We start from the raw sequence: 20,989 nt of genomic DNA on the forward strand, positions 1-20,989 counted from the left end.
CACACACACATATATATATATATATATATATATATATATATATATATATATATAATCAAATTTTAGTCATTCAATGAATTTAAAAATGTATGACGTGAAATGTTTAAATATTATAACTCCTTATAGGATTTCGATGTCTACCATCTCTTCAGAGGAGAAAATATTAGCAAATAGCTATAATCGTTATTTGCAGTGTGACATGGAAAATCACAATTAAAAGTTGTTTAAGTATTTAAATGTCATAGAGTAAGGGATTATAACTATTTGCTAATATTTTCTCCTCTGAAGAGATGGTAGACATCGAAATCCTATAGGATAAGGAGTTATAATATTTCAAATATATTCTTTGTCTTACATAGAATAATAAAACTCTTTGGATTTGAAATTTAAACATTTCACATCATAAATTTTTAAATTCATTAAAAGACTAAAATTTGATTTATTTGCTCTATCTTGTATATCGACCAATTTTATATAAAAAAATAAATAATCTCTTTCTATCTCGCTCACTTTTTACATTTCTTTTTAAGCCAAAGAAAAATATTTCACGGCGACACTCCTTACACCAGTTTTTATTTCGTCTTTCTCTGTTTCTGTATATACTCTTTCCAGCTCTATCTCTCTCTTTTTCTATCTCTCTCTCTCATAGTCCAAAACATATACGGACAAGATAAGTAATATGATTGAAATCTAACTAATCGTGCAAGTAATTAAAATCGCCTACATTAAAAGTAAATGTAAAATAGTATAAAAAAGGGGGAAACGCCCGTTATAAAATAAAGTAAAAGAAAACAAACACACAAAGCATAGCATCGTGTAAGGTTCGCTAAGCCGCTCCAAAATAAAAAAAAACAGTGGTACCTGTAAATATATTTTTTCATAGATTTTTAGGGGGATAGTGTCGTGTTGTTATTGTGGTAAATAAGTGTAAGGTTATCAGTATTTAATTTTCCGTTTATGAGCCATTATTACGTTTGTATTTTGTTTATTTTTTAAACGATTCTTGTAGAGAGTGCCGCCATAGTTGAAAAGTATTGAAGTGTTCGTTTATGTTGGGTTATAGTTTAGTTAGATGACCACGTCCCTTGTTTGAGATGAAATAGGCCCGTTCCATAGTCGGATTTTGCCGTTTAATAAGAAGTAAATTCAAGAATAATCGAATTGTCAGTTCTCAACTGATGAAAATAGGAAGAATTTGAGAAGGGAGAATTTATTATTTTTGAATCGCGAAATCGAAAGAGTATGTTTTGTCTATGAGTTTATGATATAGTTACGAAAATTGTAAGCACAATATCTGTAGAATGTGTATATTTCCCCCGATATATGCTGGGGCAGTAGGAGAACTTTATATTTAGGGGAAAAATTAGGAACTATTTCCTCTAAAGATGCTGCGATTGTAATGATGTTGCTACTAAGGTGATGAGTTATAGCAGCCAACAAACTAACAGTTTAAGACTCGAGTTTCACCCTCATTTAGGCTCATCAGTTAGACATATCCGAACTCGGGATTCGAAACCCGAGTCCCTTGCATGCAAGGCGATCACTCTGCCACCTGGGCAATTCCGTCACACACGCAAGAAAGTCTATTAACTAATACAGATCGGGAAAACCACGGCAAAATCCGACTATGGAACGGGCCTATTTCGTCTCAAACAAGGGACGTGGTCGTCTAACTAAACTATAACCCAAGTCGATGTCTCTCAAGTAAGAATTTTGAATATATATATTCTCAAATAAGTTGCTTGTCGAAAACAAACGTAAAGGGCGACAGGAAACAGGTTTTTAGATGCTGAAATAACTTCCATTATTATAGTTTCATTCTAGACTTTAGAATTTCCTTTCGTTTACTTGCTTCCGGGACTACATTAACCTGCAGAAAGTTAAATATAATGTGAACAGACGTATCGCTACTCACTTTTCAACAATCCCGCTAGACATGATCCCGAATAGTTACCCTTACGTCAAGGTTGCAATATGCCTCGTTTAAGATGAAGAGAATAAAACTAAGAAAGAAATAAAGAGCACACAACCGTTCAAATATAATAATAAAAACACTTGTGTTACAAAGGATATTAACAAATTCAAATCAAATATATTTAGTAAAATATGAATGTGCAACTGGCCATGTGAGGAGAGTGGTTGAAGATTTTAAATCCACATCCAATTTGAATTTTAATTCAAGGCACTTTAAACCTAAATATGGTAGTCATAGACATTGTTACGAGCTTCCCTAGCATACTGTTCGACTGAGCAAACCACACCCTTTCTTTGTGTCCTCTCCCTCAGGTTCGATGTTGCTAATCTCAGTATTTTTATAAATACTATTAAGGACTAACATGAAAAGAGGATAGATCCTGTTCCCGCTTATAAAGTGTGTGAGATTATCTATGAGGTCAGGGCCCACTGAAAAACTCAAATAGAAAATTAAAAACCATATTTAAAAGCCATTAAAAACATATGTACTAGGCATTTATATAAGTTTTCAAAAAAGGTCAACTTCTCTCGACTATTTTACGGGCTAAACGGGCTGTGGTCGTGCGTTCAGTTAGAAAAGACAGTAATATAGTATTAGAAGAACAGTGAGAAATGGCGTATGGTTTGCTACATAACGATTACCGTGTTTGAATTGTAAAGTTTTAGCAACCTTAAATGTCAGAGTTGAAACCAGATGAAGTCGCAAACCACCTGACATTCAAATGAAGATTGCCTATCTCGTTATTGGGTAATAGTTTAAGCGGGAAATTGATTGGTAATTGATTGGTAATTGATTGGGCAATAGTTTAAGCGGTAAAGATTGTCCCAGGTGGAATGGAAAAGAGTGCAGACAATTTAACTAAATACAGAATAGCACAGCGATATATGTGTCTATCTTTCAATATGTCTGCTTTTTTTCCTCTCAGCGAGATGAAAGTTACTTGTCCATCTTCTGTTTACTCTTTTTCCTATAAACCTTTTTATGTATCAATATTGGATTTCGAGTGGCTCCAGAATCTAGAAAAAAAGAACAACGATTTGTAAAATGATGTTAAAACGTCGCACTATTATGTTATTAAACATATATTATATTCATAAGATATAACGTGTTTAACATTTATTTAATATAACACTAGCAGAGAGTGATGTTGCTCGGGATTGAATGATGATCAACAAATGTTCCACACTCCTATATTTTTATTGTCATCGAAATCGGTGAAATCGCCCATTTTTCAATCAACCCTATTGATTGCCTGCTCTAGTTGAGGATCCATCGCGGTGCACCGGGAGGAAGTTTCACATACCTCGACGCAGTAATTTAGTCCACAATAAATTGTAGTAAATATTGCACTTTAGAAAACCTACTGTTGATTTTATAAAATTATTTTTTATATATAATGGCATAAATTAAAGTTTAAAATGCAAAAGTCAAGTATCATATTTTAATTGTGCTCTAAACAAATAGATTTATTTCGAATGCTCCCATCTCATATCAAAGAACCTACTCCTGATTTTATATACCTGGCATGACCGTTTGTGTGGTGATAATGGTTTGATTTTTTTGTTTGTGAAAATCTGGCTGTAGTTATCATTTTCGCCTTTTTCTCAAAGATTTAGCTTCAAATATTTAGAAGCGTGTGGCAATCCAATAGTCAGCTATTGGACACGTTTACCTTTTTATAACCTTTAAAACTCACATATCTTTCAGATTGCAAAATAATTTTTTTAAAAATTAATGGATCTGAAGAATGCTGCCCCTACCATTTACTTTTTTATTTGTCACTTATTTATAAATTTTACAGACTATTATCAGCGCTTAGAGGTTTAAATTTGGAAATATAACGTTCTACTACAATGAAGACCCACTTTTTGGTCACTATCATTGTTAATGCTGCCACAAGCATTTAGATTTTTTCTTTTCAATTTTTCGAAAATTTCTACGCCGCTTATCATAGAGTACACGCTTAGCTTTCACATTACCAAAATACCGTGGAAAATGAGTGTGTTCCATTTGCAAAAGATATCATTATAAATTGATTCCGGACTATTACAGTCATTTAATATACTACCTTAAATTTCTTTTTTAATCTGAAACTCTATGATAATCGCCGAAAAATTGCGACAAAGTTAAAAGGAAAAATTTAAAGACTATGGGAACCATTGTTCAGGTCTGTAGACACGTTAGGTGAAAACACGGAATAATCATAGCACATAATCAAATTCCCATGTTAAGAATGGGTTTATAGATACTAATGTTGTTTCTTCAGAACGGTACATTCATTTTGGTCACAGGCGCCAGTGCCCGCTATTTTATAAGGCATGCAGTGTCTCCCAATAACAACCGTAGTCTAATTTTTTTTTGTTATAGATAGTGTAGAGAGCATAATTCCACCGTACAACTCCGGTACAGTAGTGTATATATATCATCAGAGGAAATGAAATGCGGTTAACAAAATGTTCAGCTGTGAATAGACACGTATTTTGCTTTTCAGCACAAATATTAAAAATAATTTTTTGGTGGTGAATGATAGTCATATGAAAATAACAATGGGAATTTCATACAACCTGGGCAGTCCATTATCGGAAGGAGTATAATGTCCTCCGGGGTAATTTCCAAGTAGGCGGAATATTGGTCCTGAGGAGAAGGTAGTAATCTCATATAACAAAATGTGTGGTTGCTCCTTATTGATATTCCGAGAGGTATACGGGGTGGCCGTATTCGTTGGTGTGTTGAATGCGTTTTGGTATATGCAATCCAGATTCTTTTTTTTTTTGAAGTTGGCACAGTATATCAGATATCATTTCCTCTAATGAGCCATTATTGAAAATCCATGGATTAAGGAAATTAATATAACCCCTTCTATATATTCCTTTTGTCAAACAATAAATTCTTAACTCGAATATATGTGTCTATATTTTGATTTTCAGAATTTAAATTTGACAACTAAATTTATATATTGCTCTTTTTTTAAATATTGAGCTTTTCCATTTTGGCTAGGATCACCCTGAAAATCTGGCTGTAGTTATCATTTTCGCCTTTTTCTTATAGATTTAGCTCTAGTAATATCTATCAGGATTTTCATCGGATTTTAATCTGTGTCTTATATATATATATATATATATATATATATATATATATATATATATATATATATATATATATATATATGCATGACTGGCGAAACTACAAGAAGAAAAAATTTGTTCGGGGTGCTATTTTTAATGGAGGTGCGTGCATACACAATCTAACTTAATGTAACGAGATGAGCTATCCATCTATCTGGCTGTCTGTTTTTCTTTCTCATGCGTACGAAAATGGCCTGTCGTTCAGATTATTTCTGTTCCTATTCTTCCTGGTGCTTGCTTGTAATAGAATTTTAAGTAATTAAATTTCATGTAAAAACACAATTACGTACTTACGTGCCATGTCGAAATTAGTATAAATTCCAAGATGTTCTAGATCTACGTTTTACAAAAAATAAGAGATACTAGCGATTCAACATTTTCTATTTAGAAATAGTGGATTTTTATTGAAAGCAAGGAAAGCAAGAGGGATAAGTCAAAATGATAAATTACAGTAATCTCTCCTGGATTTTAAGAACTCTTTCACATTAAGGCATACGATAAAACTCTATAACCTTACCATTCTGGCTTCCGTTATTTTGTCTGTTAATCTTCATATTTCATGTTTCTGACAAGCGAGAAAGAATTGATGTTTTCTGGGTTGAAATATAACATTTATCCTTGGCTAGTTTGTGACCTTGAAAATTCTTTCTAACGTATTATATTAAGTGTGTTTGGATATGGAGCTATTTTCAGAAAAATAAATTTGATTAATTATATTTTCTACTGGATCATTTTTTTCAAATTTTTGGAATTCATACTAATTTCGACATGGCACGTAAAGACATAATATATTATTGTTTTATTTGAAATAAACCCCATTGTACTGAGAAGCACCAAACTATTTTATAGATAAACATCAGTGCTCGAGTGGTTTTGAATCCGCATACAAAAACCTCGCTTCGACCACGATGCAACGGTTGTATAAAGTTTATACACGCTTAAGTGAAAACATAAGAAATGCTTCTCATTTAGTTCCAGGTAACGTCAGGTTTCCTGCTATTTATTATCTAAAATTCATGCAGAATGACAAAACAAGGCAGATTTTGTTTTGACAGAAATGACGTTGAAAATAATCTGTAGGAGTACGCAGACGATATCACCATAGCAACGAAGAAACAAATGTCTCCAAGTGCAGAAAAAAATAGACATTAATTGAAAGACATTTTTATTCTCATAATGAAAAAAAATGTTAGCCAAATAAGAATACGATAATCCAAAATCATTAACAACAATTGAATTCACGTCCACCAAATATCACGTTGATCTATTTTATGTGCGCTATTAATTCGTGTAAAAACTCGTAATGTTGAATAAGCTCGAATCAGAACGAATATGTAATAAAAAAAAAACTCAATAGATATAGATTATCAATATCTTATAGTTGATGTTATTTCATGTGTTTTTTTTTAAACTTATATTTGATTAAATGGATATCACTGAATATAAAAAGGAATCAATTAATATAAAACAAATATCAACCAATACAAGAGTAAAAATAGTTTTCAGATGTGTCTACGAATCTTTTTACGATGCTTTGTCGATCCGTTCGTCCATTGATTGATCCAGGTATCGACCTACGAGGTTTTTCTAGAAGAGGTTCGCCACTAATGCAAAATAAATATTTCAAAAATAAAAATGCCATCGCTACTCATGCGCAGTGTGTACACATACACTTGGTCTATTTTTTTTATATCTGTCTATATATGCGTCATGTTAGGGTTAGACTAGGGTTAGAGAAATAGATATAAACTGTTAGTCTACAGAACAAACCTCATTGTAGAGTCAATCACGGAATAGTGTAAATTTATGTGGAAGCGAAAAATAAAAAGTGAAAATATTGTTATGCAAATACTTTTAAAAAATTTTTTTTTTTATTACATTTTTCACCCCAAACAAGGCAAATTGCCACTTTGGTGTAGGGGGGCTACTATCGGGGCAACAACTACTGGGGTACTATGTAGGGATTTGGGCAGCAAGATGTCGGTTCACGTTACACTTGAACTTCTGCACGTCAGTACTGTTGGGGAAGCAGGGACCTGGAATGGAATTCCAAAGTCTACCGGTTCTGGGGAAGAAACTATTGGAGTAAAAATATCTTTTGCATCTAAGGATCTCTACAGTGTGGGGTAGAATTTAGCAGCCTGTCGGGTTTGTCGAGGGTGCTCACGTAGTGGGGGCACAAGTGATTGCAGTTCGTCAGAGCATTCATCACTAAAATACTTGTAGAAAAGGCAGAGGGATGTAACATTTCGTCGATGGGACAGAGGTTGAAGCTTAGATGCCAGTTCAGGGCCTATCAGGTTTGCGACTCTATTTTGAACCTTGTCAAGGAGCGAGAGACTAGTAGCAGATGCACCAGCCCAGATGTGGCAGCAATACTCCATACATGGGCGAATGGTGGCCTTATAGAGGTACAGGATACTTTCGGGTGTTAGAAGTTTTCTAGCACGGTAGAGAGAGCCCACCTTTCTTGCGGCGGCCCTGGCAATGCCTTCAATGTAATTGTTCCAACTCATGTTTCCTGTGAACGTTAGGCCAAGGAGTTTGAAAGATGGACTCTCAGATAAAGAGTTGTTGGCCATTGCTATGGGTGGTAGAGAGGGTTTCTTGTAATTATTGAATGAAACTAGTTTAGTCTTGGCAGCATAAATAGATTTCATACTTGTAACGTTTTTATATTACAGGTCGCAATTTCCGTGTTATTTTAGGTGCTGTGACCGTGTTTCTTTTTCCACAAAAATCTTTTTAATTAGAATTGGATTGAATATACGTAAACGTAAAAAACGTATCGAAGCACAAAAATTAGGAACTCGAGACTTCTGGAAAATCTACAACAGTGTAGTAAATAATGGCAATCAACAATTCCCCTACTAACCAGCAATGACGAGGTTGTCTCCTCAGCAACCAAGAAGGCTAACATGCTTGTCAGTCGGTTTGCCTCAAACTCCACACTGGACCCTTCCAACCACCCCCTACCTAACTTTCCTATGCGGACAGACGCCACGCTAGATGATCTGAAAATCACCCCTGCTCAGGTGCATGCTATCATAAAAAACCTTGACACATCAAAAGCATGTGGACCCGATCTCATCCCAGCTGTGCTATTAAAAAAATGGTCAGCCGAAGTAGCTCCAGTTCTCTCTAAACTCTATAACAAATGCCTTAATGAAGCTTGCTTTCCGGGTTGTTGGAAAACTGCTTCTGTTGTACCAGTATTCAAGAATTCTGGCGAAAGGACTGACCCATTAAATTATCGCCCCATTAGCCTCCTCCCACTTTTCGCCAAAATATTTGAGACCTTAATTAACCATCACCTTACAGATGCTAAACTTCTGACTGGCCAACAATATGAATTTAGACAAGCCCGTTCCACAGCAGACATCCTAACTGTAATCTCTGAACGTATATACCATTCACTGGACAATACGGGGGAGGGCAGAGCGGTAGCTCTAGATATATCTAAGGCTTTTGACAGCGTATGGCATGAGGGTCTCCTCAGGAAAATTGAATCATACGGTATCACTGGTAGAATACTTAACATAATTAAATCCTTCTTAGATAAGAGAAAAATCCAGGTTGTCCTCGACGGTCGTACATCTAAACAATATGATATAAATGCGGGAGTGCCCAAGGGGTCTATCCTTGGACCTCTATTGTTCCTGATATTCATAAATGACCTCCCCGACAAAATTCCCTCTGAGATGGGTATATATGCTGATGACACTACACTCTATAACAGGCACGACAGGAAGACGAATGAACACATTTCTAAAGAAATGGCAGAAACACTAGAGGAATACCTCAAATCTGTAGTGGAATGGGGACAAAAATGGATGGTCACGTTCAATGCCGCCAAGACTAAACTAGTTTCCTTCAATAATTACAAGAAACCCTCTCTACCACCTATAGCAATGGCCAACAACTCTTTATCTTAGAGTACATTTTTCAAACTCCTTGGCCTAACGTTCACAGGAAACATGAGTTGGAACAATTATATTGAAAGCATTGCCAGGGCCGCTGCAAGAAAGCTGGACGGTCTCTACCGTGCTAGACAACTACTAACACCCGAAAGTATCCTGTACCTCTATAAGGCCACCATTCGCCCATGTATGGAGTATTGCTGTCACATTTGGGCTGGGGCATCTGCTACTAATCTCTCGCTCCTTGACAAGGTTCAAAATAGAGTCGCAAACCTGATAGGCCCTGAACTGGCATCTAAGCTTCAGCCTCTGTCCCATCGACGAAATGTTGCATCCTTCTGCCTTTTCTACAAGTATTTTAGTGATGAATGCCCTGACGAACTGCAAGCACTTGTGTCCCCACTACGTGAGCACCCTCGACAAACCTGACAGGCTGCTAAATTCTACCCCACACTGTAGAGATCCCTAGATGTAAAAGATCTTTCTACTCCAATAGTTGTTTCTCCAGAACCGGTAGACTTTGGAATTCTATTCCAGGTCCCTGCTTCCCCAACAGTACTGACGTGCAGAAGTTCAAGTGTAACGTGAACCGACATCTTGCTGCCCAAATCCCTACATAGCATCCCGGTAGTTGTTGCTCCTGATAGTAGCCCCCTACACCAAAGTGGCAATTTGCCTTGTTTGGGGTGAAAATATAATAAAAAAAATAAAAAAAATCTCATTTTCAATGCGTCTGAATAATAATTGTCTCTATCCGTAGATTTGTCGGTCACGTATGAGTTTGAAGGATATTTTTATTGTTTATTGTGGATTTGCTTATTTCTATTTGATATGAATTGATGCATATTTGTTAAAGAAACTTGTCGAAATAGCTTCCACAAGTCTCCTGTGTCTGGTAAAGTTCACTTCATATTTGCAATAGAAGATACCACTCACACAAGCTGCAGCGCACTTGTTTGCCTTATCAAGCACCGGGATCTGGAAAAGGAGTTTGTATATGGACTATTTATATACATGTGGTATTAATTTACATATGAGGGAAATAGCAGCAATAATAAGGATGAATTGGAGAGGAGGGCAGGTTCAGTTTTTGACAGTCAAGTGAGAGAGAGAGAGAGAGAGAGAAAAGAGAGGCGGCTGAGATAGCAGGGTCGTTGAGAGTGTTGTGAATTACGGCTGAAGTTAAGAGGAGTTGGCACGAATTCTGTCAAGAGTAAGAGAAATGTTAGATAGTCAACACAAGTATAATTAATGAATTCTAAAGCATAAAATCACAAAAGAGGTATTTGATACATATGGTTAAAATATTAGTTTTCATAAATAAGAAAACAAAGGTTTTAATGTTTGTAGACCAAGATGGGATTCTTTCAATAAGATATCGAGGAAGTCTGAGTAGATAATTTTATACACGAATCTGAAAAATCTTTCTTACTCGATTACAGAAATTATATTTGATTAATAGTTATAAGATTCTGTATTAATTTGTTTTCATTGCGGACAGAAACTTCAGTGAGAAAATGGAGTATTTAAATGAATAAGTTTATACATTTATTTTTGATGAACGGGCAATAATGAGAAAAAGTTAATGAGTTGTGTGTTTTTTAATGTCTGCGTGCGTATAACTGTGTGCATACGCTGAAAGACCGTCTGGTAAGAAAGCAAGGCTCTTGATCGATAATATCTGCAAAAAATGGACCTTTCTTCTTTTGGCAAAAGACTGGCGAAACACTGAATCAAAATGCAGGAATTGTTTATCCAAAAAGTGTTCTAATATTCTTTGTGGATTATACAATTACGTCTAGTAATTCAAGTACCGCAATCTCGATTCTGTAAGTGTGTCTATTCCTGGTGCAATATCTAGAGACTTTGTAGATATCACTCATAATATTCAGGTTGATTTTGTTTTTTTAGATTAGTTTAATATGAATTTGACCATGTATGGAATATTGTTGTCACATCAAGGCTGGTGCATCTACATCTAGTTACTCTCTTTTAAACGGCGTCCAATAAATGAGTCTCAAATCTAACAGGTTCCGCATTATCCAAACTCTGTCCAATCGCCGCAATATCACACCCATGTGCCTGTTTTACAATTTCTTTAATTGAATTCTCGCTGATGAACTCATAGCGCTTGTGCACACACAGCGTACATATTCCCGACAATTAGCAAAACCCCTCCCCTTTATCGTTGGGGCTCTTAGATACTGGAAAACTTCTACCCTAACAGTTTCTTTTCTCGGACTGCTAGACTTTGAGATGTTTCTTCGTGTTTTCTATTTCCCTGACTGTATAAACCAGTAGGAACTTAAATGTAGAGAGATTAGACATCTCACTGCTCATTTCCCCATAGTTCCCTGTTGACGTTATCAAAATAGTATCCCTTTTTTCAAGTCTCAATTTGCTTTGTTTTGAGCGAAAGAAGTAAAAATAAAAAAAGTTAGAACTAGTATAAAATATTGCTATTGTCGGATAACTGAATGTTTTTTGTTAGAAATATTCTTAAAATGATCTTCATAAAATTTTAGATATGTCCGGGTGTTCTTTTTGCCCATAAAAGTGGCACACTTACCATTTGAAAGCATACATTTTATTGATAAAGAACGGACGACTGATCGGAATACTAAAGAGGACATTCATATTAATACCTATAATTTACATTATTTAGCTGTATGCAGTCAGAGTGAACTCAGATGATGATGATGATGATGATGATGATGATGATGATGATTAACAGCATTCACCCAATGCAGGTTGAACCCATTACTTCTGGAGGACGAAAGTGTCAAGGGAATGTTAAATTCACAAGCAGTCTACAGTCTGTATATTCCGGTAACGTGAGGTCGTTTTTTGCGATTCTTAGAAGGGATGCGTCGATGTCTTCCTACACATAGCACCTGGTATTTCCAAATCGTCAGTTATTACGTACTGCTTAACTTCGATGATCCAACGGGAACTCGATGCAACTTCTTAGAGGCCAAATAAGTTTTGTTTTATTGCCTAAATATGAATGAGTATATCATCCTAGTAAAGAAATGCGAAACGAGAGTACAAAATATTAAGCTAGATAAATTGAATCACTATTTCAACTACACAAGAAATACATGTGTTATATATTTAGTAGTATATCCGCTAACAGAAAAGTAAAAGTAAAAACACAAATTAGTCGACCATGTTTCGCATCAGCTTTTCGGAATGAACTTTGAAACAAGTCTTCACGCCTTCTAAAGAAAGCGTTGAATGTTTGTCTTCATAAGGAACGTAGGTAAAAGTCTCCATAATCTTTCATGTCGTATTCTGTTAAAACGTGTTGCTGTCAGTGGTGATTTATTAATAAAGCTTTTGAGAAGTAATTCTTGATTTCCATAGTCGTTTTCAGTTTGAATCTATTGTTTTGGAGTCTTTGTTGCTGCTGAAACTGTTGTTTTATAGTTCTTGTTGTTGTGTAGCAGTCGATATTTAAACATCGGCCTCCAAAATGAAATGACTAAACACGTTTATGCGCACATTGTCTGCGCACATACTATCCTGATTGAAAACAAATAATTATATTTTGAACCAATCAGCGAACTTTCTGAATTTATTCGAAATGGTCATCTGGGAGCCACTTCGATTCCTTAAAAAGCCAGATTTTTCTACAATAAATCAGCTGAGCTGGAATCCACCGATTGGCGCCCTTGACGACACCCCTGTCCCTGTCGGAGTTTGAACCTGCTGGCATGTCAACTTACACATACTCACACTTACAAAGCGCGACACTCGCACTGTCACACGTACACAAACAGCTTGAATTCCTTATTGCCGTCTGGTCGCTTATAACAAAATCATATTCTGAAATTTTCCCAGTCCTTCTCACTGGCCTTACTTTCTATTATGAAAACCATGAACATTGACTCTTATTAACCTTTAATGGAAGATAATTTAGAACTGAGCGGAGAAGTTTGGATTACGATTTTCTGACCCGTGTAAAGTACGACACTTAAATTATCGACTTTGACTTCTCCGATATCTCAGCTAAAGAATCCCCTTGTTTTTATAAGGATGCTAAAGTATTCACGAACATCATGTTTTCTTAGTGTTGTAAACTTTCATTTTAAACATATAAAAATAACTATTTTGTGAACGTATGCCTTCTAAACTCATTATTTTTTTGTTTATTGTTTAACATATCTCTCGTTTTCTCACATAAACTCTATAAACCTTTTTCACTAAAAATATTTCTTTGAAATCGGTTCATTTCAAAAATATCTTGCCAAATGAAAACACCTAAAGAAATCAATTCCCACAGTTGAATAGACCTTTCGTCAGTTTTCTGATCTTTCATGATCTGAGCGATAATGGCCTTGAATTTATATATATTGTAGATTTATTTTTTACGAAAGAAATTTACTGAATCGAGAAAATATCTCTAAAATCCGCTATAATCGCGGTTTAATTCTGTAAACGAAGCTTAGCCTTTCTTTCTTTCTGGGGAAAGAAAAAAAGCTCTAGTTAATTAGAGAAAATCTTACAGATTTATTTTCTCATATTTAAATGGAAATGTTATTTAAGTACAGTTTTGAAAACATTTTACTATTGTGCGACAAAAACGATTGTTTTACTTACACCATTTATTGAAGGGCTTATATTACGCAGTGTTTGTTAAAGAAACTATCTTGTTCGTTTTAGATTGTCACTTCTTTGTTTGGTTGTTTCGGGGTGTAAATATGAGTGTGAGTTTATCCATTTTCTTTCTTATAATGAAGACGGGTTTGTTGTTGCCAATGCTTTGTTGCATGTATGCTTTTTTTTTTTTAGGAATTCGAGTTCTTAGTTGAATCATTTGTTGTTTGCAAGTGCCCCTTTATGAATTCGAATACTTCGTCACGAAGATGCGAATCATCATTAAGAAAGACTAGATATAGACATCTAGATAGAGGTATATATATTTAATAAAAAAACAGAATACAGAGAGAAGAAGAGTTTTAGTACCTTGCGCCAATAAGTAGTATTGTCTCTTTATACGGTTCGGAATTATGCATGCGTAAGTCTTCACAACATGCGTCCATAATAAAGAATATTTCGGAAAGTATTTATATTCCGAATGAGAAAATGATAAGGGCGAATAAAGACAGGACATTTTTTTCACAAACTTCAATTTTCCTTCCAATCGGCCAAGGTGCCAAATTCGAAAAGTTGCCTAAGAATTTAGTGAGGATAAGATGTAACTCCTCGTTTGATGAACCAGGGTAAAAAATAGATTTAAGAATAATGATCATTAAATGTGAATTGATTCTATTTAAAATCATTGGATGAAAAAATTCATTTCGGGAATGAGACTTCATTCACTATTCTATCCATTTTGTTATTTATTTAGAAGGAAGAAATTTGTTATATGTACACACACACACACACACACACACACACATATATATATATATAACAAATAGTTAATAAAACATGTTAAAGCACTTTGAAAAAGAGTTAAAATAATATTTAATTTTAAATAGGAAACACTAAATAAATGGATAGTCCTTAATCCGCTGAGTTTCGAAGAAATACTTTCCTTCTCATCACAGGGTAGGATTTAGCAAAATGCGGGATCAGATTTTGCTTGTAAAAGTATTTGATGAAACTACAAGTAAGTCATAGATCTTACTTGATAACAAAAATAAACCAGGGGGAATAGGGGGAATAAAAAATTGATTTCATGTGAATGAATAGTGTGGTGAAGGGTAAAGTATCCAATGACGGTAAAATCCAAAAATGCAGAATCCCAAAAAGTTAGTTAAATTTCCATTCGCGCAAGTAAATTCCAAGGGAATCGCGTAATTGGAAGATAATCCAAAGCAATCCAAAAGACAGAAATCTGTGGAATAATTCACAAATAGATACGAGGAAACGAGAATGAAATCCAATAATATTATTAAAAGAAAGATAAAATGTGCGTAAAAAACATGTAAGAAATGTAAAACTCGACTCTCGGGGCGAGGCTTGATTAAGAAAAATGAGCTTGAAGAGGAAGAAGATGATGAAGAAGAAGAAGAAAAAGAAAAAAATTGAAAGATAATTGAATTAATTTTAAAGTAGAAAAGCCAAAATGGCCCAGACAAGATGACGTTAAAAGACGCCAAAAAGCGAGAAAGGGCCAACTGAAATGTACGAGTTATTTCTTAAGAATTAAATTATCAGAAGGAGCTATTAAAGGATACCAAATATACATACATACTTATATATGAATACATACAATTACACATATACATATATATACACAACAAACACTCCCACACACACTCACATACATACATATAAGTAAATAGATGAATAAAAAAAATTTAAAGGGAAAAGGATGGCCGGTATCTGCAAATTCCGGATAAAGCAAGTAAGTATGCAAGTAAATGCATATAGTAAAATATAGACACATGCAGAATATAAATGTGTACGTAGATTAATATATTTGATAGATAGGAATATTTAAACGCTAAAACGGAAATTGCAGACGAAAAATCGGCCAAACAAAGAAGAAATAAAGAATTACAATAAAAAATTATAAAGTTATAAAATATTACAAAAGCATGTAGGAAAAACGATAATGTTATAGAAAAAAATGTATATCTGGAAGGTTAAATTAATAGCTATGTAATTTCAAATTTACCATAATTCAATTTGGACTTATGTTTGCAGAAATAAATAAGTTCGTTTTTAGAGTTTATTATATTGCTACTTTGAGGGGAAGTTATTATAGTTTTGCAGAGGAGACATGACTTAGAGCATGGAGTATAAGACTTAACCTTTTTAGGATAGTCCATTTGATTGAGAAAGGGGTATTGTTAGAATTAAGTTTTTTAATAAAGTGGTTAGAGAAGTTCCTTGGTTATTATTAGAATTTTGGTTGTTAAAAGAAGAAATGTGGTTTGATATTCTTTTCTTAATTAATGTTAAAGTAGCTTCAATATATGTATGCACTTTATTAAAAGCTCGAGGTCTGAAATAAATATTAATTTGCTGATTTGTATTAAGGAAATAGTTTGGATTTTGTTCATTGTGTTGAACAAAGGGCGGGACAATGATTGTACGAGGACTGTTTTGGAGGGGGTAATGAGTGTTGTTAGTATTAGGATGGCTGTTAGGAGGAATATTATTATTCTCATTATCATTATCATTATCATTATTATTGCTAGCTGTATGATTGTAGATGGAGGAGCTGCTTGAGTGGTATATTGGATTAGTAGGTATATCAGATGGAGGATGGGAAGAGGGATAACTAGAAGACAAAATATTAATGTCTCTTATGGGAGGATTGCGTGGAGCTCTGTAATTGCGCATTAACATAACATCTTTATGGATGCAATCACTATTGAGTGGGCAAAGATGTTTGTTATTACAATTACAATTAGTTTTGGGTTTAATTGGGAAAGGGATTTTTGGGGCTGATTTAATGTCTTTGTTATTTGATGTTAAGATTCCTTGTGCTAAATTAGGCATAGAAGAATAAGAAATCCTTATTGAGTTTTTATTGAAAATAGAACTATATCTGTGTGGGTATTTGAAAGAGTTTTTTTTACAGTGTTGAAGTATTCCTTAGGTATATTAGTTTGGATATTTACGCTAAATGGAGGATTAAACCAAATATTTTTCTTTCTCCTGATGCGTAGGTAGTTTACAGATATTATGATGGGTATTTTGGTTTGGATTATATGTGTAGACTGGTTCATTGCTATTGATAGCGGCAGATCTTGTTTTTTGAACTGGTTTCTTGCGAATCATATTGTGTGTGATTACAGATTTAAGGCGAACAGCAGGAGGAGCATAATGTTTGTATTTAATCTTTTCGTTGTATCCTAAGTTCCCTAAGGCATTGTTGAAGAAAATAGCATTTCAATTAAAAGTTTTTTTATCGGCAGAAAGAGTAGAACTTCTTCTAGAGACGGATGGTACTATAGATTTTATAATTGAGTTGGGGTGGTTAGAGGATTTATGGACGTATAAAAGCGTAAGACTGTGTTAAGATTAAGTGTAATGTCTAGAAAATTTGAAGTTTTTTTGTTCGGCTCCATAATTATGATGATTATGTTGTACTCTCTTGGCCTGGCTGTTGTAGTGAAAAGGGCATCGTCTCTATAAAGCCCCCTCCCCTTGGATATGTTTAAAGTGGTATTTAAGTTCTTTCAGTAAGAAGAACCCCACTAAATCCGTAACTTCTGCAGAGTCAGAAACACCCATCAAGATGTCAAAATTATCAGGAGTGTCCTTTCTAGTCAAAAACTTATTGTTAAATTGTATAAGGGACTTTCTCGCTAGGAGAATTAATTTAATTTCTAAAATCGTTAAGTCAGAATTTCTTTTGGCACAGATTAGAGCCTTATTTAAAAGGATCGGAGAAATTGATTGATAATAATTTTGGATGTCAAAGGTTATGAAATTAATATATATATATATATATATATATATATGTATATATATATATATATATATATATATATATATATATATATAAGGTGGCTCATGAGTCACTTTACAGTTTGAAAATGAAACAACTTTTTCTTAAATGACTGTATTTAATTTAATTAATTCTCTTTTTATTACACTGTTTAAAGTGGGGAAATTTGCTTTAACTTTCAAAAGATAATGTCTCTTAAGTAGCCTCCATTCTCGGCCTCGCAAAGTCAAGCTTTTTTAAAGCTGTTTTCCATGACAGTTCCTAGCATTGGAGGTTGTAAGGAAATAATTTCCTATTATCTGCTTGCCTTAAGTTTTCGGATTGCTCGAGGCTTATTTGTTTGCATTGTGTATTTAAGATATTCACAAGGCCAAATCAGATGAACGTGGAAACCATTCAAAATCAGAATTTTGAGAGATTTTCCCATCCTGAAGCACCACAGTTAACAACTGTACTGTGGCTTTAGCTGTATGTGCAGTTGCTCCATTTTGTTACCACTAATACCCTGGCATGTTCACTAACTGAGCTTGTAACATACATATCTCTCAACAGTTACAGTCACGGCATTTTCATTCACATCTTCAAAGAAGAAGGGAACAGTAACTCTTTCTGAGATTACTCCACACCATGTTGTGGCTGTAACTGGATGCATTGGACTCGCGTGAAATTGCCGTGGATTTAAGAACCTGGTATTTTGCTTATTGACCCATTCAAATGGAAATGAGCCTCATCTTTCATCATTAATTTGTGAATAAACTCATTCTCATTTCTTGCAATTTCTTGAAACATGGCAGCGTAATTTAGTCGTTCCTGAAAGTCTAGTAGTTGTAAAGATTGCACCAATTGAACTTTGTAAGGATACATAAACAAATCTCTTTGAATATGTTGTAGAGAATACCGTGAGATAGCAAGTTCTTGAGAACGCCTTCAAGTGGATATGGTTGGGTTCTCTTTAATGCTACTCCTCACATCTTCAGTATTTTCAATTTTACGTACTGAGAGACCTCGTTCACGTCTAGTCCCATCATTTACAGAGCCCGGCTCTTGAAAATGCGTCACTAAGTTCATTATTGCCGACCTACTAGGGGGTGTCGAACATTGAAATGGCGTATATAAGATCTTTGCGCTGTAGCAATTGATCGCCCATTTTCAAAGTAAAATTCAATTATTTTCACTCGTTGTTCAGTTGTTAACTTATCCATACCAAAATTTCCAAAGATTCTGTTTTATAATTATGAAAAGAGAAAATAAAATATGTTAAGAGAAAAAAAGTTATTTAATTTTTAAAATGTAAAGTTGCTTATGGGCCACCTTATATAAGAGCCTTCTTTTCAAAATCCATGGTTACGGTTTTTTTTCCTTTATTATAATACTTTTTCAATCTTACATGGCTTAATAAACATTGTAATTTATTTTATTTTTATTTTCATCATCAATTTATTTGGTTTCTTTAATTGTTCTAGCTAGTCTGTTGAACATTTTTGCCTTGAGTCCTTTTTTACACCGATTGCCCTGCAATCTGAACCATTCACATATATATAGCAATAAACTCTAATTAGAAGGCATCGTCCTAGCAGGTGTAAAATCCTATTTGTGAGAACTCAGCATGAGGTTTTAGTACTTGGATGACCACACTCTTTGTTACGAAGAAGTAAGTAAATTTCACACACGAACTTTGCGAGGTTACTTGATCTGTGTTAGTCAATAGACTTTCCTCTGTGTGTCGAGATGGTTCAAGTGGCAGAGTCCGGTTTCTTGTTCAGATATGTGCAACTGATGAACCCAAATGAGTACGAAACTCGAGTCTAGGATACTGGTCTACAGGTTCCATGCTTGTGTGGGCTGCGGCGTTGTTTCATTGCGGCAATATGTATATATGACCCTAAATTTTAAACTTTTATTAAACTTATAAAAGTTTTTTCTAACTCTATAGAAATATTTTTTTTACAAATTACTTCCATAGGAATTTTTTTGTCTGTCTTCATATATATATATATATATATATATATATATATATATATATATATATATATATATATATATATGTATGTATGTGCATATATATATATATATATGCATTCCTTTTTACTCCAAACAAGGCAAATTGACATGCATCTCATCGTGTACATCTATTTATATAAATATGTTCATATATGTGATCATACTTATATGTATATTTGCTTATTCTCTTTTCATCTATATTTAAATCCATATTATATATATATATATATATATATATAATTTTAATTTTAATTTTAATTTCAAGTCATCTATTTTCTCTTACCATGCTATCTTTTATCTTTTACTCTTGAAAAGTTTACACAAAAATTTAGCAAAAAGTTGATTTTCAGGTCTTCCATATTTGTTTAAAACAACGTAAATTTATTCTATACATACACGCACAGACACAGACACAACCACACTCACACACACAAATACACACATACATACATATATATATATACACAAACATACACATACATACATACATACATACATACATACATATATATATATATGTATGTGTGTGTTTGTGTGTGTGCGTGCGTGTGCGTGCGTGTGGTTGTGTCTGTGCGTGTATGTATAGAATAAATTTACGTTTTTAATATATGTATTCAAAAATCAAGACAAATAAAGACAAAAACTCTTTGCAGATATACTAGTCTAAAGATTTTGGTCTGGTAAAACTTTATAAGATTAATAATTAATAACTTGGTTTATCTATACTTCAGCTTCCGTATTCCATCCAGCCATCATAAAAGACAAGAAAATAATGATTTTGTTCAACATAAAAGTGCAAACTATCTTAAAGCAAGATATCAATACAGAAGTTTTATAGAAACAAATAGATGGATATCGTTATTTGAATAATCTACTATTTTATTGTCCTGCTCTTCGTTTCAGAATCTGGCCATTTATTCCTTGCAAACGAGATTGATTTTTTCGGATTTCCTATTAAGATCGCCGGCTTTGTTTTTGCAGTCGCCATTTTGTCCGACGCGGCATTTAGTGGTAGCAAAAGAAAAGAACGGGAAGAAAATAATTTTGACGCGGATATATTTGACTAATATATATATATATATATATATATATATATATATATATATATATATATATATATATATATAAAACTTTTACGCCTATTTTGTTTCTCTCTCTCTCTCTCTCTCTCTCTCTCTCTCTCTCTCTCTCTCGCTCTCTTGCATCTTTCGCAAGAATTAACTTGCTTTCGGCTGGCAAAGTTATTGGCGGCAAATAATGTTTTCTTTTTTTCCAATTCGATTTTCCCTCTTTTGAGATTGAAAAACATTGATTTTTCAGTCGCTGCACCCAGTGTTGCCTGGAAAACAAATTTGTAGAATTAAGGATCGTAGGTTTCGAAATGCATTTACAATGTTGTTTAATGCTATTTTAATAGCTTTTTTATCGTTGTGTTCTCCGATTTCTATAAATTTACCTTCTTCCGGTGGAATATATTGACACATATCTCATAAATGGGAATAATCACTATCTTTGTAGTGCAAAAATATTATAGCTGTCAACTGATGCCGTT

Source organism: Euprymna scolopes, chromosome 33 (assembly GCF_053919585.1).
Source record: "Euprymna scolopes isolate OS-2025 chromosome 33, ASM5391958v1, whole genome shotgun sequence".
Taxonomy (NCBI): domain Eukaryota; kingdom Metazoa; phylum Mollusca; class Cephalopoda; order Sepiida; family Sepiolidae; genus Euprymna; species Euprymna scolopes.